Source organism: Pristiophorus japonicus, chromosome 9 (genome assembly GCF_044704955.1).
Source record: "Pristiophorus japonicus isolate sPriJap1 chromosome 9, sPriJap1.hap1, whole genome shotgun sequence".
NCBI classification, from domain to species: domain Eukaryota; kingdom Metazoa; phylum Chordata; class Chondrichthyes; family Pristiophoridae; genus Pristiophorus; species Pristiophorus japonicus.
The window spans coordinates 143,339,050-143,363,026 of record NC_091985.1 but is presented as its reverse complement, the minus strand read 5'-3'; the positions used below and the strand labels follow the sequence as shown (position 1 = coordinate 143,363,026).

The window sequence follows — 23,977 nt, the reverse complement described above, 5'->3', positions numbered from 1 at the left end:
AAAACTATACTGAACCATTTAATAGTTTCATTGGTGTACACTAGTCCATTTCTTAGTAAATTAATTATTTTTTGATATGAACAAACTTTTACAACTTGCCTACTAGTGCCTGTGCACTTAAAGAAAATTAGTGCAATTTGAAGTGTCTTCCCGAACCAATGCAATCGTCAGAATCGCGCAATTTCGACCTGGGTGCGTGGCCGGGTCTGATTTGGGTGAATTGAATCTTGAACCAGCAGAAAAGACGAACATAAGTGGTTTGGGAATATCATACGTTTAAAATTCCCTAATTTTTTGCGCTGGTTCGGCCATTTCCACCTGGATTGCACTGATATCACCAGCAGAAACAAGCGGAAACTTAAGCCCAGTTCTTGTAGAACAAAGTACAAGAGCAATACCATCATAACAGACATGTTTGTCATTAAGCCTATTAAGCACAGAGAATCCATGAAAATATGTAATTTGTAACAAGCATAATGTTACACCTCAAGTTTTTTCAACTTACTTGCAGCAGTGGTTGGAAAAAATAAATGTGGATAAGATTTCCTGGGAAATAGTAAAAGGCTTAAAAACAGCAAGGTATCCACTTCACTTGTCTATTTCAAACATATTTGCGTTAGGGTAATATAAAACTTTGATCAACCTATAGATTGATGGGCATTTAATAACATTAGTATGAGCAATACATGAACTCAATAACTTTTGGACCATTGGAGTTATACATGTTAAACAGAATGTATGATTCCACCCACTATTTAAAGGAAAATGATATCCATTACATTCAGTGGGATATTCTATAAAGTACATTTGCAATGAGTGGCAAAAGAAACTGTAACCTTCTGGAGAAATTCCAAATGTTTTGAGGATATCCATTTGGAACGCGACTTGTCAATTGGGCATTGTTTCAGTTTATTTACAAAAATAGGGGAGATTCCAGATAGGTAACGAGCTAAAAATGTATTTTAAGCCCATTACCTATCTGAAATCTAGAGATGAAACTGGCCCCTCCTGTTTTTGAATTCAGTAACTATATAGCTGAAAGTACCTACAGGAGGATTAAATAGCTGACATCAGGGAGCAGACCTTTCAAACAGGAGAGAAAAAAATAAAAGGCTCATAAATTAATCAGATCTTCTAATGAATCAAAACTCTTGAGAAAATGTTATAGAGCATAAGCTAGCAATAATAATGATCTTCTCAGACTGTACAACAGGATGGAGAAGCAATGGTAGCTCCAAGGGAAACAGTGGTGAAATAAAATGGAGCTATATACTGTTAATAGTCAAGACCCAATGTTTTGCTAGTCTCCTTGCTAATAAAAGTCTTTTGGAGTAGATCCGCTTTATACAATTGGCTCAATTTTCATCACTTCTTTCAGATTATTGTATCATCAATTGAATCTCTTCCAACATCAGTTTCCTTTAATAAATCAGAACTCCAGAGGTGCTGAAAGCAAAAGGTGTGAAATTCAGATCGAGTGTTGTGTTACAAACTCAGAACCATCGGGAAAGTAGGCTAAGATCGTCCCAATTTTAATAGTTAAAACTTCTGTAAGTGACCCTTCATGTACTGAATTCAAATTCATGTCTCTGTAAATTAAACAGTTGAGAGAGTTAGCCAGTATACACCCAGCAATTCCAAATACTTAGGGAGTGAAATTGCCCCTCGCCCTGAATGGGGGCAGTAAAAGTCCTGGCCCGGAGGTCCCGCCCCCGACATGAAATTGGGCCATGCGCCCCTCAATGGAAATGGAGTGCTGTCTCCGGCACTATGCTTGTTTGGAGAGGCGCTTCTGGGGCAGTAGTGCAGCGCTGAGGAGGTTAGCTCCGCGTAGCACTGACACACTATAATGCCCCTCCCCTTCAATTAAAGGGGAAGGTCACTGTGCATTCTGCAGACCTTTTGGTGGCATCCACTGGGCCATCAGGGACACAATCGACCGGGCCAGTGGCCTGGCACCCAAAACCGAGTGCCGGGATGCATGATGGTGGCCTGGTTGTTGCGTAGGCTGCCATTGTCGGTCCGACTCAAGAGTTGGCTGACAAAATAAAATGGCGGCCCAGGGCGCGAGGGGCCTCCCTTTAAGGGGTACTCCGGCGGCAGATGTCTGCCAGCCCCATGGCCCGCGAGACACAAAGAGGCTGGCGTGCGTGGGATGTGAGAAGTTGTCATGCATGGCAATGACCTCATCACCGGTTGCATGCCAGGCCAGGACACAAATCGCAGGGTGCTATTGGCACAGCGTCCCCAAAACCTCCTGGGAAATTTTCCCTGATGTGCTAGTGCTCCCCTCCCCCAGGCAAAAACGCCATTGCGTCCCATTAGTGCCCCCTCCACCCCGCTCCCCGGAGACGTTAACGGGGCTATAAAAAGGTGCAATTTCAGCCTCTTAATCTGTAAAGACGACCTTTTCATTAAACAGATTGATATTAAGAGTCACCATTCTTAATCTCCATTCCTCATACTTCATGAAGATGTCACCTTTGTTGATAAAATATTTATGCTTTATCCTATATTTAAATAAGAACATAGGAAATAGGAGCAGGAGTAGGCCATTTGGCCCCTTGAGCCTGCTCCGCCATTCAATATCATGGCAGATCTGATCTTGGCCTTAGCTCCACTTCCCCGCCCGCTCCCCATAACCCTTGACTCCCTTATTGTTCAAAAATCTGTCTATCTCCGCCTTAAATATATTCAATGACCCAGCCTCCACAGTTTTCTGGGGTAGATAATTCCAAAGATTCACAACCCTCAGAGAAGAAATTCCTCCTCATTTCTGTTTTAAATGGGCAACCCCTTATTCTGAAACTATGCCCCGGTTCTAGATTCCCCCACGAGGGGAAACATCCTCTCTGCATCTAACCTGTCAAGCCCCCTCAGAATCTTATACGTTTCAATAAGATCACCTCAGTCTTCTAAACTCCAATGAGTATAGGCCCAATCTGCTCAACCTTTCTTCATATGACAACTCCTTCATCTCAGGAATCAACCTCGTGAACCTTCTCTGAGCTGCCTCCAATGCAAGTATATCCTTCATTAAATAAGGAGACCAAAACTGTATGCACTACTCCAGGTGTGGTCTTACCAACGCCCTGTACAGTTGAGCAGGACTTCCTTACTTTTATACTCCATCCCCCTTGCAATAAAGGCCAACATTCCATTTGCCTTTCTAATTACTTGATGTACCTGTATGCTAACGTTTTGCGTTTCATGTACAAGAACCTCCAGATCCCTCTGTACCACAGCATTTTGTATTCTCTCCCCATTTAAATAATAATTTGCTTTTTTATTTTTCCTACCAAAGTGGATGAGCTCACATTTTCCCACATTATACTCCATCTGCCAAATTCTTGCCCACTCACTTAGCCTATCTATATCCCTTTGTTGCGTCTTCCTCACAACGTGCTTTCCCATTTATCTTTGTACCATCAGCAAATTTGGCTACATTACACTCGTTCCCTTCACAAAGACATTAATATAAATTGTAAATAGTTGAGGCCCCAGCACTGATCCCTGTGCACCTCACTAGTTACAGTTTGCCAACTTGAAAATGACCCATTTATCTCAACTCTGTTTTCTGTTAGTTAGCCATTCATCTATCCACGCTAATATATTACCCCCCAACCCCATGAACTCTTATCTTGTGCAGTAACCTTTTATGTGGCACCTTATCGAATGCTTTCTGGAAATCCAAATGCACGACATCTAATGGTTTCCCTTTATCCACTCTGCTCGTTACATCGTCAACGAACTCCAGCAAATGTCAAACATGATTTCCCTTTCATAAAACCATGCTGACTCTGCTTGACTTCATTATGATTTTCTAAATGTCCTGCTACTACTTCCTTAATGATGGACTCCAGCATTTTCCCAATGACAGATGTTAGGCTAACTGGTCTATAGTTTCCTGCTTTCTGTCTCCCTCCTTTCTTAAATAGGGAGTTACATTTGCGGTTTTCCAGTCCGCTGGGACCTCTCCAGAATCCAGGAACTTTTGGTAGATTACAACCAATGCATCCACTCTCTCTGCTGCCACCTCTTTTAAGACCCTAGGATGCAGGACAACAGGTCCAGGGGACTTGTCCATCTTTAGTCCCATTAGTTTGCCTAGTACTTTTTCACTAGCGATAGTGATTGTTTTAATTTCCCCATCCCCCAATAGCTCCTTGATTATCAATTATTGGGATGCTTTTAATATTTTCTACCATGAAGACCGATACAAAATATTTGTTTAAAGTCTCTGCCATTTCCCCGTTTCCCATTATTAATTCACCAGTCTCATCCTCTAAGGGACCAACGTTTACTTTAGCTACTTGCTTCCTTTTTGTATACCTGTAGAAGCTCTTACTGTCTGTTTTTATATTTCTTGCTAGTTTACTCTCATAAGCTATCTTCTCTCTATCATTTTTTTTAGTCGTCCTTTGCTGGTTTCTAAAAATTTCCCAATCTTCTGGCCTTCCATTGTTCTTCGCAACATTGTATGCCTTTGTTTTCAATTTAATACCATCCTTTACTTCCTTAGTTAGCCACGGATGGCTCGTCCTTCTTTCTCACTGGAATATATCTTTGCTGAGAGTTATGAAATATTTCCTTTATTAATTGCCATTGCTTTTCTATAGTCTTATCCTTTAATATATTTTCCCAGTCCACTTTAATCAACTCTGCCTTCACACCTTTGTAATTACCTTTATTTAAGTTCAGGACACTAGTTTGAGACCTAGCTTTCTCACCCTCAAACTGAATTTGAAATTCTACCATGTTATGATCACTCGACCCATGAGGATCCTTCACTATGAGATCATTAATTAATTCAGACTCGTTACACATTACCAGATTTAAAATAGTCTGCTCCTTGGTTGGTTCCACAACATATTGTTCCAAGAAACCATCCCACATACACTCTATGAACTCTTACTCAAGGCTACATTTGCCATTTTGATTTGTCCAATCAATATGAAGATTAAAATCGCCCATGATTATTGATGTACCTTTCTTACAATCACCATTATTTCTGGATTTATACTCTGCCCCACAGTGTGGCTACTATTAGGGGTCTGTAGACTACTCCCACCAGTGACTTCTTTCCCTTATTATTTCTCATCTCCACCCAAACTCATTCTACATCTTGATCTTCTGAACCAATATCATTTCTCACTATTGCACTGATCTCATCCCTCATCAACAGGGCTACCCCACCTCCTTTTCCTTTCTGCCTATCGTTAAGAAATGGCAAATACCCCTGAATATTCAGTTCCCATCCTTGGTCACCTTGAAACCATGTCTCATTAATGGCAATTAGATCATATCCATTTATTTCTATTTGTGCCATCAACTCATCTATCTTGTTATGAATGCTGCATGCGTTCAGATATAGAGCTTTTAGTTCTTTCTTATCACACTCTGGTTATCATTATCCCCATCGTTACCCTGCACTTCTGCCTTTTCCTTTCTCTTTGACTTTTTAAATTTCCGTTCACCGGATCCCTTCCCCCCCCACTATTTAGTTTAAAGCCCTATCTACAGCCCTAGTTAACCGATTCGGCAGGACACTGGCCCCAGCCTGGTTCAAGTGAAGCCCGTCCCAATGGAACAGTTTCCTCCTAACCCAGTACTGGTGCCAGTGCCCCATGAATCAAAACCCATTTCTCCCACACCAATCTTTGAGCCACGCATTCATCTCTCTGATCCTATTTACCCCTATGCAAATTTGCTCGTAGCTCAGGTAGTAATCCAGAGATTACCACCTTTGTGGTTCTGCTTTTTAGTTTAGCCCCTAGCTGCACATATTCCCTGAGCAGAACATCTTTCTTTCTCCTATGTCATTGGTGCCTACGTGGACCACAACAACTAGATTTTTCCCCTCCCACTCCATGTTCCTCTCCAGCCCAGAGATGTCCTTAACCCTGGCACCGGGAAGGCAACACAGCCTTCGGGACTCACGCTCTCGGCTGCAGAGAACAGTATCTATCCCCCGAAGTATACTGGCCCCTACCACTACCTCCTTTCCCTTTTACTCCCACAACTTGAATGGCCCCCTGTACCACGGTGCTCTGGTCAGTTTGCTCATCCTCCCTACAGTCCTTGCTCTCGTCCACACATGGAGCAAAAACTTTGTACCTGTTAGACAATTGCAAGGGCTGAGGCTCCTCCATCACGACATCCTGGATCTCCATACCTGCCTCGCTCGTAGTGCACACTAACAGTCAATTTGATTTAACAAGTAGCCAATCTGTGTAAGAGAGTCTGGACAATGAGCAAAAGGACAATTTTATGGAGAGGGGTATCACACCAAGTCCAATTCTGTCTTAATTCAGCATCTACATATAACACAATTTCCAAAGGATGTCACTGGGCAGTGATCTGGAGAGGCTTCCATCCCCCTCCCTAATCATGAGGGAATCATCATCATCACCATACTGTGTCAGTACTACCCTGGGTAAGATCATTTAACTCAACACAGACCAAGAATCAAGCTTGAGATCTTCCTGGTCTGCATGGTCCAGTACCACATCATGTGGCATATTTATCCACAGCTTTTCAATAATAAAGCTTTTCAATAATACACCTTTCTCCTTGGCTTTCTGAAGAAAATGCAGCCTGAAATTTTATAAATCACCTAAAATGTGGCCTGTATTCAAGGTAGAACTCTGTAATCCCTATTAAGGGTGAATATCTGTTCTTGTGGGAATCTTCCTCATCTAAAACCAACTCAATTTTTGGCTTTGGACTGTCTTTATGTTGAGTGTCACATGGATCTTTCACAGCCCTTTAGTCGAATTTACCATGGTTGATAAAATGCTTTGGTTGTCACATCCAAATTACACTGGGCAAAAAAGTAGCAAAATAGATAGAAAAGCTGGTTGAAGAGTGTGAATTGTTCAAAAAGCTTATTCTTGTCAGTTAGAAGCTTCATTTTTTTGCCAATTTTTTTGTCTTATAATATTCCTGTGAAGCGCTTTGGGATGTTTTACTATGTTAAAGACACTAAATAAATGTTGTTGTTTTCTACAAAGTTGGCATCTACCCAGTGATGAATATGGATTCCCTACTTGGTCATGGACTCACTTCACTATCTAGAACGTTGCACTGCTGTCCTCCACTAGACGATGGCTGGAACAGTACTAAATTAGGTATTAATAAGTAAGGAACACACTATATTTATGTAAGGTCAAGACATGTCTTAGTTGCATCGCCAAATCATTCCAAAAAGGTTGCCCTATATACCAGTAACAAGGCTTCACTCTCCCAGACAGTGTTATCTCTTGGGAGCTTGCCCTCACATTGAGAAATTCAAAAGCACAAATAGTAAACAGTTGCCAAACCTGGGTTGTTGAAAAATACATTCGGTATGGGAAAGGCTTGGCTTGCTTATTGGTACCATAATACAAGTCAAACCCGAATGAATTACTGAGAACAGTTACCATGTGAATGTTGGGTTGCTTCTTGAATGGTAGCACTAAATGGGCATTTGTTCATGTTAGGAAAACAGTATTTGTTTCAATCAGATTCACAAGCTTGTGCATATCTTTCAGCATTTCACTAGCACCAGGATCCACCATCTCTGCTCGGTCCCAAATATTTATCTGCCTTGTTTACAGCTCAGATCAGTTTTCCTCTTAATGTATACCAGAAAACCCTCTATATATTTTCACATTTCAACACATTTTAGGTTGTTCACATTGCCTTTCACACTGAGGATTAGAAACTGTTTTTATATCTGATTTTTTTTGATGTTATAGATCTATTTTCAGTGTTCATCTTTCCACATCTGTTTAGTTACTTGCGCCCTCTCTTAATGGTGTCCTCTGTTCATTAACCAAAAGGGTGGGAAGCCAACCATTTACTCTACAGGGTAGCAGTAGAGTTTAAAAAAAGCTTGAGTATTTGATTAGGAAAGCATTTCACAAGCCAACAGAGGAAACTGTAGTGATAACATTTTAGCAGTTTGTAAATAAGCAGTGAAAGTTTTCCGAAATCATGTCTGTGAGCAAATTTCAAAAGGAAAGGTTTAAGTTCTTTGCTGTAAAAACAGACAAGATTAACAGAATGGAGATTCATATTGGCAAATCGTTGTACTTTTAATATTCTGAAGAGATTTCTGTATTCACTATTACAGGTTGAAGCTTCCTTATCTGGAATCCTCGGGACCTGGCCTGTTCTGGATAAGGGATTTTTCCGGATGACGGGTGGTCACGTTAAATTGGATTGTACAGGTGCTGAGCACAGGGATATTGGGGCTGGCTGGCTTGGGGCTGGGAGTGCGGCAGAGACATCAAGGGGGCGGTGGGGAGGGGTTGATCACAGGGTCAGGCCAGTGATTGCAGAAGTCAGTAGCAAGGAAGGACTTCAATTTGTTCATGTCAGAGTTCTGCGCATGCGCCACCTGGTAGCTGGGAATGATTCTGGATGAGGGGTGGTTCCGGATAAGGGAGTTCTGGATAAGGGAGGTTCAGGATAAGGGAGGTTCAACCTGTACCAAGCTTATTGTTTGGAATATTGTCAAAGAAAATCTTTTAAAAAATGGAAAGTGGTGGCTGAAGATCTGATTTGGGCTTATTGTAAAGAATATCACATTAATATTACATTTTTATATGAAGTTCATTGTGGTTATACAGCTAACTAAATGGTCTGTGTGTAACTCAGTAGAGTGGTGACTGACTTGAGAGATGGACACGGTGGTGGGGGAGAAAACTGATAGTGAAGGAATGAACAGAGGAGTTGTTTTGAAACCATTGCTTCCTGAATGTACCAGCTGATGTTTGTGGGATTATTGTATGATCCGTCTTGAGTATATGCAATGAACGAACTCAGGAAACCAGAAGCGATTATCAGTTACATACAGAAATGGAAAGGAAAATATATCAACCACGACTTTTTTCTTGATTGGGCTATTTACATGAAGAGCTTGTAATTTTTTGCTGAGATCACATTTTATTCTGGTGGGGTTTAGATGCAGTTGCACAGCACAAGAACTTATGGATGTTTATGGAGGCAGTATTCAAAATAAAATGTTTTTAGTTTCCTCAACTACTGTCCTATTAAAATTATTTCTTAATTGGATAATCTAGTTTGTTTCGCTCTATTAATATGTTACTTTGTGGAGTAAAAAGATACCTTACTACCCTTTTGGCTGGGGAATGGTACATGCCTTGGAGTGATCTGAAGGACAGGTGGAGGGGATCGGGAGGCAGGGGAAGAGAACTAACTTAGCAAATTGGAGAAGTACTAATATTGTTGAAGTGTGCTAAGTTTGACAGCAGCTTGTTCAGCACTGAGCATACCGATATCAGACAGCCACTACTAACATGACATGTTACAGTGAACACACAAGTAGGTGGAACCCACATCCTGAGCAGCGTCAGTAGCTTTCAGTGATCACATAATTTCCAACCCCACTCTACAAAAACAGCAGCTCAAGTGAACTTCTGCACCAGGTTATGCAATTCTAGTTCTTTAAATGATAAGAACATACCAATGAAACTTTTAGTACCATGCTTAAAAATGTAATTCTTCTTGGCATCAAAAGTCTAAACAGAATAGTCAATGGAAAAATGATATGTAACGGTAACACAAGCTGCTTTCGGGTATCAGAGTTACAGCCTAACCGGGCATTGGTTTTACATCTTGTTTATGTTCAGACTAGCAACTGAAATCCTACGCTGAAAACTCAAGTAGGTGAGCTGATGAAACTACCTCTCCAACATTGCAGGTTGGGTTTGGCAGCAAGAGGGAAAAGTGTGAAAAAAATAAATCAGGACATTGACATACCTGCATTTAAAAATACAGTTTCTCTTTTTGAACTCTATTTTCTCAAGATGACATGAATATTCTGATTATGTGGAAATTCAGCAAAAATTGCATTTATTTTTACTGCTGCTGAAAATTGAACTATGAAGTTTGCCAGAATTTATACTTAGTTGTATCTTCCCGCTTAAAGTAACTGGAATAAGCAAATCTGGGGAAAAAACTGAATTATTCATTCATTTTGTAATAACTCCACCAGCCCTACGACCAATCTCAAAGTTTCTTTAATTCTGGCTTCTTGCACGTCCCCGATTTTAATCCCTCCACCATTGGCAGCCGTGCCTTCAGCTGCGTAGGCCCTAAGCTTTGGATTTATTGCCGTAAACTTCTCCGCCTCTCTACCTCTCTTTCCTCCTTTAAGACGTCCCTCCAAACCTTCCTCTTTGATCAAGCATTTGGGAGCCTTTAATTCTATCTTTCTCCCAATTTTATTTTTGCTGACTTAGTTTCTGATGGTGACAAAATATTCGAGTTACTATTTGAGAAGACTCTTTGTAAATGCACTACAGGTTGAGCGTCCGAAATCCGGAGTTCCAAAATTCGGAATGTTCTGAAAATCCGGACTCGCCCGACTTTGCCCGCCCCGGCCCTCAGCGGCCCGACCTTGCCTCGGCCCGACTTCACCCTGGCCCTGGCTCCCCCCTGCCCCATCCTCCTTCTCCCCCCTACCTCAGTGGGCCGGCCTCGCCCCCTTACCTCAGCTGCTCAACCCTACCTACCTCGGCCCAGGCAAAGACATTCCAAAATCCGGAAATGCCTGGAATCCGGAACGGCCTTGGTCCCGAGGTTTCCGGATTTAGGATGCTCCACCTGTATTCTGATGGGCTGCATACTCAAACTTCTCTAAGATAGCCCCTGATCACCTAGTAGGTACCATCTTTAAAAAAGGGGACAAGTCCGACTGCGGCAACTACAGAGGAATCTCCCTATTATCAGCCACTGGGAAAGTCGTCGCTAGAGTCCTCCTCAACCGTCTTCTCCCTGTGGCTGAGGAGCTCCTCCCGGAGTCACAGTGTGGATTTCGTCCCCTACAGGGCACAAGTGATATGATTTTTACAGAGCGACAGCTGCAGGAAAAATGCAGGGAACAACACCAGCCATTATACATGGCCGCCTTCGACCTTACAAAGGCTTTTGACAATGTCAACCGTGAGGGTCTATGGAGCGTCCTCTTCCGTTTCGGTGCCCCCAAAAGTCCGTCACCATCCTCCGCCTGTTCCATGATGACATGCAGGCCGTGATCCTTACCAACGGATCCATTGCAGACCCAATCCACGTCCGGACCGGTGTCAAACAGGGCTGTGTCATCATCCCAACCCTCTTCTCAATCTTCCTCACTGCCATGCTCCACCTCACAGTCTACAAGCTCCCCGCTGAAGTGGAACTAAACTATAGAACCAGTGGGAATCTATTCAACCTTCGTCGACTCCAGGCCAGGTCCAAGACCACCCCAACGTCTGCCGTTGAGTTACAGTACGTGGACGACGCCTGCGTCCGCACACATACAGAAGCTGAACTCCAAGTCATAGTCAACGTATTTACTGGGGCGTATGAAAGCATGGGCCTTACGCTAAACATCCGTAAGTCAAAGGTCCTCCACCAGCCTGTCCTTGCCGCACAGCACTGCTCCCCAGTCATCAAGATCCATGGCGCGGCCCTGGACAACGTGGACCATTTCCCATAACTCGGGAGCCGCTCATCAATAAGAGCAGACATTGACGACGAGATTCAACACCGCCTCCAGTTTGAAGACCAGGCCCTCAAATCTACCACCAAGCTCATGGCCTACAGGGCTGTAGTAATATCCGCCCTCCTGTATGGCTCAGAGACATGGATCAGGCAGCGGAAAGAGCTTGCGGCAAACCAGTCCCACCCACACTTACCCTCAACGACTATTTCCAACCTGTGACAGGGATCATGGTTCTCGTATAGGACTGTTCAGCCACCTAAGGACTCATTTTTAGTGGAAGCAAGTCTTCCACGATTCCAAGGGACTGCCTATGATGATGATGATGAGTAGGTAAAGGTACCACACAGTGCAATATAAACCTATATAGACCAGGATCAGGCTCAGATGTGATGCCCCCTGTGGTTGAAGAGCCTGATAACACTCACTGTGAAGGTTGATACATAAAGATTAGCTTCTTTGGTGTGCTACTGGAAGCCGAGCTGGTCAGGCGAGGATGGGAATTATTTAGGAAAAACCAAAAACTGTCAGGCCTAATTGAGCATATCCTCACAGACACTTCAACGTGCATTTCAGCTTGGGCCCCAAGTTTGAAAGCTGCAAAAACCATGGTAGAGGACGAACTGCAACTGAAACTGATTAAATAACAATGGTGGACACCAATTGGCTTAGAACTGTTACATGGCAAGCAGACTGAAAGATGAGACCTTGAGATCAACCTCCATTTCCTGGGACACTACAGGGGGTGTCCATCATTATCTCTTATCCATGTTTGTACCCAAGTAAGTATTTTGTGGGTTATTCACATACTGACCTGAAAGTAGTCCTTTCACAGTAATGTCAGAGCAATAGTGACTAATGGGATATAATTTGCTGGTCTGCTTATTGGTTCAATTTTTGAAAACAAAAATGTTAATAAAGTATCACTTCACATCACCAGCCACAGCTTATCCATCCATAGACAATCTATCAGTGATTGCTTTTTTCCTTGACAAAGGCGGAAATTCAGGAAGATTAGTGAGGAATTTTTATACGGGAGAGTGCTAAAGTACAAACAAGAATCCTGCAACATCTTGTGAAGCATGGATCACATTTCACCCCTCCCCAAACTTACAACCTAGAGCACCAGGACACGTATGTTTTGGATAGTTTCTACAAGATAACCCATTCAGGTGAAACTTTAATTACATAACACATCTGGACAATTATTATAAAAATATTTTAAAATAGGCAATCTTCATAATGAAACAAAGACACTTTCTATTTGACCTATAAACCTGCAAACATGTATTAAAAACAAAACTAAAATTTTTCTTCAACAATGATACAGTACTGCAGCCAATGGTAACTACTGGAGAATTCACAGTGCAGACATGATTTGATACACCGGATGACATTTATCATGGAAAAATACGGCTGGAAAAATAGAGCTGAAAGATCAGTCAGATTAATGACCCAACTCCTTTATAAAACTATATATTTGTATAAATCTTTTGCTTGTTATTATACAAGACACTCCTTTTTAACCCATCTGAATTGCAGGTAGCCGGTCTGACAGGAAAGGCAGCATCTGCCCTCCCCTCATTTAAAGTGAACTATAAAATAATAAATGTATAATTAACTATTGGGCTTCAGGTTGCAAGAAGGTAAAGGCCGTTGCCATACTTTGTTAGCCTGCTGCTAAGCAGTATATTTCTGATAGTCTTGGATATGACCCAGCTATTGTCTGCCTTAAATAGCAGTGGGTGAATATCTTTCAAATCTTGCTGTGCTACATTGTGTTTTGAGTGAACTTATCAGACAATCTTCCAGCTACTGCTGTAAAAACTCTTCAGTGTTAACAGACACATTTTTGTCTAATTTAAGACTCAGGTTAATAGAAGGAGCGGCTTCTGGCTCACTGGCAAGCAGTTGGTGGACTGTGGTCTTGGTGAAGGAGGCACATTGAACCTAGAAACCACATTGAAACCTCTCTAAGAGTTCTTCAAACAAAAAGTCCCTTTACATTTGCTGTTGAGTTTACATACATTCCAACTAATGCTTCTTCAAGTTAAAGAAAACCTTGATGAAATGGTATTGGAGGTTCGCCACTGGACCCATCTCAAACCAGCCAGGCCCCAGGCCCTAACAAGACCTTGGACCAAGCCCTCCGCCAGTCATATCTAACCACTAATCCAACCTGGCCCTGTAACACAGACCGATAGCCAGCCTTGTTCCACGCTTGGCTTTTATACAACCAGCCCTAGACTCAGGACATTGCCAGTTGGGCAGCCACAACCTCAAACCTACCTGGTTCAGATCCAGGCCTCCGCTCTGACTACCAAGCCTCAAACCCGACTGTAATACAGCCAACCAGCCAATTCTGGACCAATCTGTCACAAAGCCCTGGACTCTCCACTTTCTTCTCTTTGCTCAGGACTCTGCTCAACCATCCCGTGTCCTGGACTCTGTTCAACCATCAGCACCCATATTTTATCTTCTCTCTATTATCAGACCCAGATCTCTTTGACCACCATGGCTCCTGGGTTATAATGATAACCATCAGACTTTGTACAATATCCTCTATCACAATTGTGCACAACCTATTCAGTTTGCTTATATAACCCATAGCCATTTTTCTGTGGTCATTATATGTGCATTTTAGTTGTTTCCTTGGAAATGGCTTTTCCCTCATTTTTCTTGTCTACTGCCACCACTCCTGTTCTAACCTCTTCTCTTCCTCTTGTTCTATTGCCTATACCCTTGGTCCTTGTTTATCAATCACTGCTAATTCTTGTTCGACTGTCGTAAGCCTTAACCAGCTCACTGCTACCTCTCTTCCGATTTCTTCTTCCACTGCTGCTCCAGAATTGAGTCCATAATTTCTCTTTGCTCTGATCTTGGTATCCTGACACACCCATTTTACTCTGGCCACTGGCTTTGCCAGAGCAATGTTCCACACTGCTTTGATGCAAAGCACATCGATTTCTTGATCTGGGAACAACCTCTACAATCTCATTCCTCCTCTGCGCCTGCCTCCCCTCCCTCCCGCTTCCTTTCAGACCACATCTGCTGTTTCTCCTACTTTCTATTTACTACACATGCTTCAAACCAGTCTACAACTGCCCTTCGGCCTTGGAGAAAATTAGCTCCTGTCTGACATCCGTTCCAACACATTTTCAAACTCCCAAATTCTCTTCCTTTGCTGTTCCACCCACCTCAGCACATCTGCTGTGCTTGAAATGCTCAACATTTTCCCTTCCTTGGCCTTTCCTGTCCAAGTGCCAAACTATCTCCCATCCCCAACATTTTCCCTGGAACAATTCTTGTTTCTGTACCTTAAAGTGGAAGGCTGCATATTGAAGTGCATCTGGTGAACGACTGACTGGATGGGCCGATCATCTAAAGCAATGTGGTGCCTCCCTTTCCTCATCAAAATCCACACAATATTCCAGGAATAGTGGGGGGGCAATGACAATCCTCGGCTTCTATTCTCAATGACAAACGCTTCCTCCTGTACCCTTCCTTCTGCTCTGAAAATTTTCACCTCAAACACCAAATGTGAGGAGCTCACGGATTTCTCTGTTTCAACGATCGAGACCAACTGCTCAGCTGCTTCCTGTCCCTAAATCTTGCACTTCCTTCAGTCCCTCTCCCACACCATAATCACTCTATATAGCTTCTCACCAATTTTCAATGGTTTTCTATGCATCGAGTTCAAAATCCTTGCCTTCATCCACAAATATCTTCACAAATGGCCTAACCTCTCCCTACCTCTGAAACATCATTCAGCCCCCTGCTCCTGCATGCGTAAACCCTTTCTCTTCACTCCCCCTTCCACTGAAGAGCTTTCAGCCTTCTTCATCCACAGACAAGGACACTCTCCCTAAGCCTTTCTACCTTGCTGTTTCCCTCGCTCTTCCTACAAAAGCTTACTCGAAAGCTACCTCTTTGATCTTCTTTCCGGTCAGCACTCCTCACCCTTCATTTTGTAATGTTTAGCTATTTTCACCTCTATGAAACACTTTGGAATGTTTTATGGCATTAAAAGCACCATGTAATTGTTAAATTATGGTAAACAACAGTTGCAGGATACAATGCAAAATAAGTAAGTTTATAAATAAGTAGATAAATAAGTATATATATATTCAAATATATTCAGTAATTAGTACAATTTTATGGAAAAGGTGTTATTTTGGCTGAATACTATCTGCAGATGTAAAAGCACTTTCTCATCTATTGTTGCACACGAGCTCCAAACCAGATGATTAGCAGGTGCTGCAGTGACACATAAATGCCTCTATTATCTCGCTGTTTGCCATCCTGTAGAAAGCACTAATTGGAATCTGTAGGTGCCTGTCGTCAAGTTTGCGTCCTATTGTGCAAATTTGTTCATTTTGTTCAAAAAGCCTTTCTCGAATTAGAGGTTCAATTAATGAATAATAACTATTGTACACACTGCAATTTAATTCATAAAAAAAGATTAAAAAAACAGCTGTGAAGCAGTACACGTTAACCACTCCAAAGGAATCAAGAGAACAAAACTTTATTGATGCTAAGTTTCTATTTGCTGCGCATGCTTTCCAATTGAAGCACAAGGCACAGTAAAGAGTGAAAGCTCTCAACAGCACTCATCCATATCCTAAAGATTTGGCTTTTAAGATTCAGGTTTTTTTTTGATCCGTTATGCTGAGCATCTACTTGTTACTTTAAGTGCAAAAGCACTGACTGGCCTCACACTGCTGATTTTGACCTGTTAGATCCTGTAGTTAATGGGCTGGCAGATGGTCCGAAGAACACAAATTCATCCCCGCCAGGCAAGCACGAGCAACTTCCATGCAAGAACCTTCACAACAAAGAGACTGATTGCACTTAGAAGTGATGTGGCACATACAGACAAGCATATGTAGTGCAGCCACACCTAGTTAGTTTTAACAACCCACAACATTCCATTAGCCTTTTATACTTGCACATTCCATCAGTCAAACTTCCCTTCTGGCTACTCATGATATGCAATCAACCTTGAAACACTCTGTGATCCAAAAAATGAGTGACTGTTAGTGCAACAGCTGCAGAATAGACAAATGATAACCACAAACTGATAAATGCTTCCTTTCATAAAATATCATAATTCCACCTGCAATCTGCCTCGCACAAACTCTAATTACTCAGACCCTTTGTTACGCTACAATTAGGTGGTAGGGGTTAGATAAACATCATTTATTTCCCTTAGCTTAAGCTGAATGAAACCTGGGTATGTATTTGTACCAAACATCTGCACTGTTATTTATAAAGCAGATTACCAAAAAGTTTGTGGTGATAATATAGATCAGGATAGTCCCCGGCACCTTTTCTCTACTCCAAACCATCTTCTTAAACCCCTCTTCTCCTGCTTCCTCTATCCTCATCTCCAACAAGTGCAAGGAGTTCATGGAGTTCTTTGTCACTAAGATTGAGACTATCCGGTCAGGTGCCTCTGCCGCTTCCCTCCCTTCCCCGAGCCCACTGGGCCAAACTTCCTCTGTCCCCTCCTGCCGTCGCCCTGAACTCTAGTTTCTCTCCTATCTCCCCTCATGCACTATTTGAACTCATCTTGTCCATGAGATCCACCTCCTGCTCCCTCGACCCTATTTCTATTAAACAGCCAAGTTCCCTTCCTGGCTCCCATGTTAGCTGACACTGTTAACTGTTCTCTCTCTCCTCAGGTACTGTCCCCCTTGCCTTCAAATCTGACATCATTACCCCTCTCCTCAAAAAAACAATCCATGACTCCTCCATTCTTGCAAACTACATCCCCATCTCCAACATCCCTATCCTCTCCAAACTCCTCGAACGTGTTGTTGCCTCCCAAATCCGTTCCCATCGTTCCCGGAACTCCATATTTGAAGCCCTCCAATCAGGTTTCCGCCCTTCCCACAGTAGTGAAATAACTCTCAAAGTCACAAATGACATCCTATGTGATTGTGCCTGTGATAAATTATCCCTCATCACCCTGTGCAGCCTTGACACGGTTGACCACACCATCTGCCTCTAACGCATCACCTCTATCGTCCAGCTGGGTGGATTACACTCGAATGGTTCCATTTTTATCTGTTCAGTCATAGCCACAGAATCAACTTCAATAGCTTCTCTTACTGCTTCCATACCATTACCTTTGGACTGCCTATTTCCACCTCTGCAACGTCACCAGAGTCCTCCCCTGCCTCAGCTTATCTAGACTTGACTATTCCAATACACTCCAAGCCAGCATCCCATCTTCCACTCGCTGTAAACTTAAGCCAATGCAAAACTCTGCTGCCCATATCCTAACTTGCACCAGGTCCCGCTCACCCCATCATCCCTGTGCTCGCCGACCTATATTGGCTCCTGGTTAAGTAATGCCTCGATTTCAAAATTCTCATCCTTGTTTACAAATACCTCCATGGCTTCGTCCCTCCCTATCTCTATAATCTCCTCCAGTCCCACAACCCTCTCAGATCACTGCGCTCCTCCAATTCTGGCTTTTTGCGCATTCCCGATTTTAATTGCTATACCATTGACAGCTGTGCCTTCAGCTGCCGAGGCCCTAAGCACCGGAATCTCTCCCTAAACCTCCCCAGCTCTCTTTCCTCCTTTAAGACGCTCCTTAAAATCTATCACACCTGCGTTGATTATGTGGCTCGCTGTCAAATTTGGTTTGATAACACTCCCATGAAACGCCTTGGGATATTTTACTATGTTAAAGGCGCTATATAAATGCACAATGTTGTTTGATCACTGCTCTATTCTATGCCGATTTAGCTTATTTCACTCATGTTACCAAATCACACCTTGATTTCTCTCCCAACTCCTCTAGTGTCTTCCACTCTTTTAAGCACCTCACCTTGTTCTAACCCTCACCTCACTCTACCGTCACACCCCCAAGTCCCACCTTGAGTTTCTCACCAAGATCTCTTCCCTCCTTTCCTCCTTAAGGCCGAAATTGCCCCGTGCTCGGTTTGGTGCGGTAATTTCGCTAAATGTCATTTTTTTTGCAGCAGTGGATTTGGGCTCTTTGATAAAAGAAATGTTGCCTGCGGTAACGGAGTATTCTCGTGGGACGCGCCACTCAGCTCCACGCTCAGCACATCAGCGCCGTGCCGCGTCAACGCTGACGCCTCACAACATCCCTTCCCTTTTAAAGGGGAGGGCCGCTGCGAACTCTGCAGCCTCTTTAGTGGTGCCCATTGGGCCACCAGGAAGGATGCTGGCCGGGCCAGCGGCCTGGCACCCAAGATGGGGTGCCGGGCTGCATGTTGGTGACCACACTAGTGGACTGAAAAGTCGGCGACAGAAAAAAAGTTGGTGGCCACGTGCTACCACCTCCCCTTTCAGTGCAGCTGGAGCGCCACAGCCATCACAGCTTCTCGCACCGAGAAACTGTCAGTGGCATCGCCCCGTGGGGTAATTTCCCGAGGGGCGCAAAGGGGTCGGCGCGGGGCAATAAGGGGTTGGCGCGCACGATGTGCTAATCGCTGCGCAAACCACTTTTTTCCACCGGAGGAAATTCCGCACGGATAAAAGTGGCCGCGTTAGCGCCGGCCGGCAACGCTAACTGGCCCTGCGCAAAGGGGCAATTTCAGACTCCTTATCTTTGGTGATTTCAATCGTCAACACATCTCACTTTTTCCTCCCTCCTCTGATTTCACCGCCCTCCTGTTCTTCCTCCATATTCATAGCCACCCCCTCAACCGTGCTCTCACGTTGCCTCTCTATGGTCCTTTAAGCCATTTAAAATGTTATAATTTAAGGTGTACTCAATTTCCCTATTCTTCGAAAATATATTACTTCACATTTTTCTACATTAAATGCCATCTGCCTGCAAACCTATCTATGCCATCTTCCATTGCTGTCAAAACCACAGGCTAACCCCTCACAATCCTCAGCACAATTTGCCATACCTCCTAACTTGATGCTGGCAACAACGTTCAAAGTTCTCTCAATTCCTACGTCGAGATTATTTATGTATTTGGTAAATAAAAGCAATCCAAACACAGATCCGTTGTACACCAGTCACATCTTTCCAGTCTGAGAAACTTCCTTTTACCCCTAGACTTTGATTCCTGTCCTCTGACTATCTCTCTATCCACGTAGTCACATTTCCCATAATTTAGACATTTATGTTGACTGGCCCTGAACAAATGATGTTTCACCAAGTGTTTCATAATTTCATCCTGTATTATAGACTCTAGCAATTTATCAATAATTGAAGTAAGACTAAGTGACCAATAACATCCTAGCTTAATCTTGTCTTTTTTTTTGCGCTTTTGACATCCTTCCGTCTTCTGGCACAATTTTAATTTACAAAGAATATTGGAAAATTATAGTTAGATCCTCCACTACTTCTTCCCTAGCTTCCTTCATGACCCTCAGATGCAAAGAACCAGGTCCTAGTTATTGGTGTACCTTAGGTTTGATTAACTTCTTTAGTACCATTTATTTTTGAATATAACCTCCACCAATTGTTCTAAAGCTCAATCTCATATCCTACTCTGAGGCAAAGTATTTTCTCTCCCTTATATGTTTGCCTCCTTCATCTCTTCAGGATCTACTACTGCTGTGACTATCTTCTTACTACGAATACACCCATAGAAAAGCTTGGTTATTGCCCTTTATGTTTTTTGCTCATTTTCTCTGGTATTAGATAGGACTCAATATTTACTCGGACTCAATATTCTTGCCAAGTAAAATCATGGGAAACCCAAAGATGTTTTATAAATATATTAAGAGCAAGAGGATAACTAAAGAAGGGTACGGCCTATTGGAGACCATGAGGGCAGTTTGAGGCGGAAGATGTGGGTATGGTTCTTAATGAATACTTTGCATCTGTTTTCACAAAGGAAAGGGGCAATGCAGACACTGCTTTCGAGGAGGAGTGTGAAATTTTGGATGGAATAAACACAGTGAGAGAGGAGGTATTAAGGGATTTAGCAGCTTTGAAAGTGGATAAGTTCCCAGGCCCGGATGAAATGCATCCCCGGTTGTTGAGCGAAGCAAAAGAGGAAATAGCAGAGGCCTTGACCATCATTTTCAAGTCTTCTTTGGATTCAGGCATGGTGCTGGAGGACTGCTAATGTAGTACCCTTTTTTAAGAAGGGAGAAAGGGATAGGCCGAGTAATTACAGGCCTGTTAGCCTAACCTCAGTGGTGGGGAAATTATTGGAAAAAATCCTGAAGGACAGGATAAATCTACATTTAGAAAGGCAGGATTAATTAGGGACAATCAGCACGGATTTGTTAAGGGAAGATCATGTTTGACTAAATTGACTGAATTTTTTGAGGAGGTAACAAGGTCAGTCAATGAGGGTAGTGCATATGATGTAGTGTATATGGACTTTAACAAAGCTTTTAAGAAGGTCCCACATGGCAGACTGGTCACGAAGGTAAAAGCCCATGGTATCCAGGGCAAAGTGGCAAATTGGATCCAAAATTGGCTTTGAGGTAGGAAGCAAAGGATAATGTTTGATGGATGTTTTTGTGACTGAAAGGATGTTTCCAGTGGGGTTACGCAGGACTCAGTACTGGGTCGCTTGCTTCTTGAGTTATATATCAATGATCTAGATTTGAATGATGGTCTTGCAGGTCGGGACCGCGCCGCCGCACATTGCTCCCTCTAATGGCCCTGACCTGCTGATCGGCAGGTCGGGGCCATTAGAGGGAGCAACATGCGGTGGTCCACCCCCGGAAATCGACTTGGTCCAGGCCTGCGAGACTATCAGCAGGCCAGGGAGGGAGCAATGTGTGGCGGCCTGCCAATCCAGGTTGCTGTTTGGTGCGTGGGCAGATACAGCTGGAGCGGCGAGGCAAGAGTTCGTAGATGGTCATGATCAGGACCCAGGAGAGACAAGAGCTCAGGGCCCAGAAGAGGCGAGGGCCCAGGTGCAGCACGGGCCAGCCCACACTGCGATATGTGCACACACTAGGTCCGTGTAGCAGAGCTGGTCTCCAGTCATCTTGGTTAATCCATCCCCCTGGAACAAGACCTAGCTCTGTCAAGCCCGTGCGATGGCTGGTGTGCAACGGCCACCACATGTTTAAAAAAATCCACACGCAGGCATCTTCCACCCTTCAAGATGTAGTTCGGGATCTGGAATATTAAGTCCCTCATTGAAACACCTGCGAACTCATCCCTTTTTGGCGTGGAAGCAAGTCATCCTCGTTTCAAGGGACTGCCTATGATGATGATGAGATTTGAATATAGGGGGTATGATTAAAAAGTTTGCAGATGACACTAAAATTGGCTGTGTGGTTGATAATGAAGAGGAAACTCATGGACTGCAGGAGGATATCAATCTACTGGTCAAGATGGGCAGAACAGTGGCAAATGGAATTTAATTCAGAGAAGTGTGAAGTAATGCACTTGGGGAGGGCTAATAAGAAAAGGGTATACACATTAAATGGTAGGCCACTTAGAAGTGTAGATGAACAAAGGGACCTTGGAGTGCTTGTCCACAGATCTCTGAAAATAGCAGGCTAGGTGGAGAAGGTGGTTAAGAAGGCTTATGGAAAGCTTGGCTTTATTGGCTGAGGCATAGAATATAAGAGCAAGGAGGTTATGCTTAAATTGTATAATACACTGGTTAGGCCACAGCTGGAATATTGTGTGCAGTTCTTGATGCCGTATTATAGGAAGGACGTGATTGCATGAGAGGGTGCAGAGGAGATTTACTAGGATGTTGCCTGGAATGGAGAATCTTAGCTATGAGGACAGATTCGATAGGCTGGGTTTGTTCTCATTGGAACAGAGGAGGCTGAGGGGAGACCTCATTGAGGTGTATAAATTTTTGAGGGGCCCAGATACAGTGGATAGCAAGGGCCTATTTCCCGTGGTGGAGGGGTCAATTACGAGGGGGCATAGGTTTAAAATGGTTGGTGGATAGTTTAGAGAGATTTGAGGGGAAGCTTCTTCACGCAGAGGGTTAAGGGGGTCTGGAACTCACTGCTTGGAAAGGTGGTACAGGCAGAAACCTTCACCACATTTAAAAGGTGCTTGGATGGGCACTTGAAGTGCCGTAACTTACGGACCTAGAGCTGGTAAGTAGGATTAGACTGGATAACCTTTTGTTGGTTGGCGCAGATATGATAGCAAGTACTTCAGGGAATCTACTACGGCCAGAGTGGTCTCCTGGACTAGTTTCGATCGCCTGGATGGGTTGGAGAGGAATTTTCCAGATTTCTTTCCCCAATTGGCCTGGGGTTTTATCTGTTTTTTTGCCTCTCCCCAGGAGATCGCATGGCTCCGGGTGGGGTGGGGTGTAAAATGTTGCGATACATGGGGTATTGCAGTTGTGTGGGGCGGACTGGTTGGGCTGGATGCTCTTTACGTGTCCGCCATTGTTCATAGGTTTATATGTAACCTTCAGGGTTGCTGACCGAGGGCTGTGTGGCTCTTTGTCAGCCGGCACGGGCACGATGGACCAAAATGACCTCCTTCTGTGCTGTAAATTTCTATGTTTCTTCTATAACTGAAGTCCCTCATCCCTGGTACCATTCTAGTAAATCTCTTCTGCACCCTCTACAACATCTTGACATCCTTCCTAAAGTGTGTGCCCAGAATTGAACACAATACTCCAGAGGTCTAACCAGTGTTTTGTAAAGGTTTTGCATAGCTTCCTTGCTTTTTTACTCTATTCCTCGATCAATAAATCCAAGGTTATCATTTGCTTTTTTAAACAGCCTTCTCAACCAGTCTTGCCATCTTCAAAAATTTGTATACATACACTCCAAGATGTCTCTGATCTTGCACTCCCTTTAAAATTGTATCATTTAGTTTATATTGCCTCTCCTCATTCTTCCTACCAAAGTGTATCACTTCACACTTCTCGGTGTTAAATTTCATCTTCCTTATTCTTTCTTCCTTTTGTAGCTTTCCCATATATTCTTTATATTTGTCCTGGCTTTTAATTTTATGACCTGCCCTCTAAGTGCTAAATGTTTTATTAACTTTCAAATTTAATGGTGAGTGGGTCAGGATCATGCTCGGCTGTTATTGGTCAAAAAGCCTGAACACACTTACAATCTGGGCACACACAAAGTGATTGAGCACCTGAGCAAGGTACTCAAGGACTGTCAATATTAGTGAAACAGTACCCCAGCATGAGGCATTGCAGTTCAGAACAATGGGCTGGAAGAGGGGGAAAGATTTAACTAAAAAAAGATGGATAGTGATGGGCATGAAAGTGCAATCTGTGCTGACGAGTGCTGTGTTCACACTGCATCAATGCCACTGAAATGTGGTTCACACTGTATTAATGCCACATTTTACCCAAGGATGCTATGCAAGAGAGATTTCCATAGGAACAAAGGAGCCACAGCTTCAGACTCAGACATGAAGATGACATGCAATTGATTAAGAAGCTTTGAATATGAAGCCAATGATTAATGTTTCAGAATGGAGCGTTTGAGGTTCAGACTAAGCTGTAGGATTCCTGAACCATGCTTTACATTTTGTCACAAAATTTAGCACATTATTGTTCATTTGTATTTAAT

The 23,977-nt window shown here is 43.2% G+C and overlaps 1 protein-coding gene across 2 annotated transcripts in view; it reads right to left on the bottom strand.

Moving 5' to 3' along the window:
• ralgapa2 (Ral GTPase activating protein catalytic subunit alpha 2) overlaps window positions 1-23,977 on the bottom strand; it is a 468,335-nt gene that overhangs the window by 3,073 nt on the left and 441,285 nt on the right. The window lies entirely within an intron of this gene.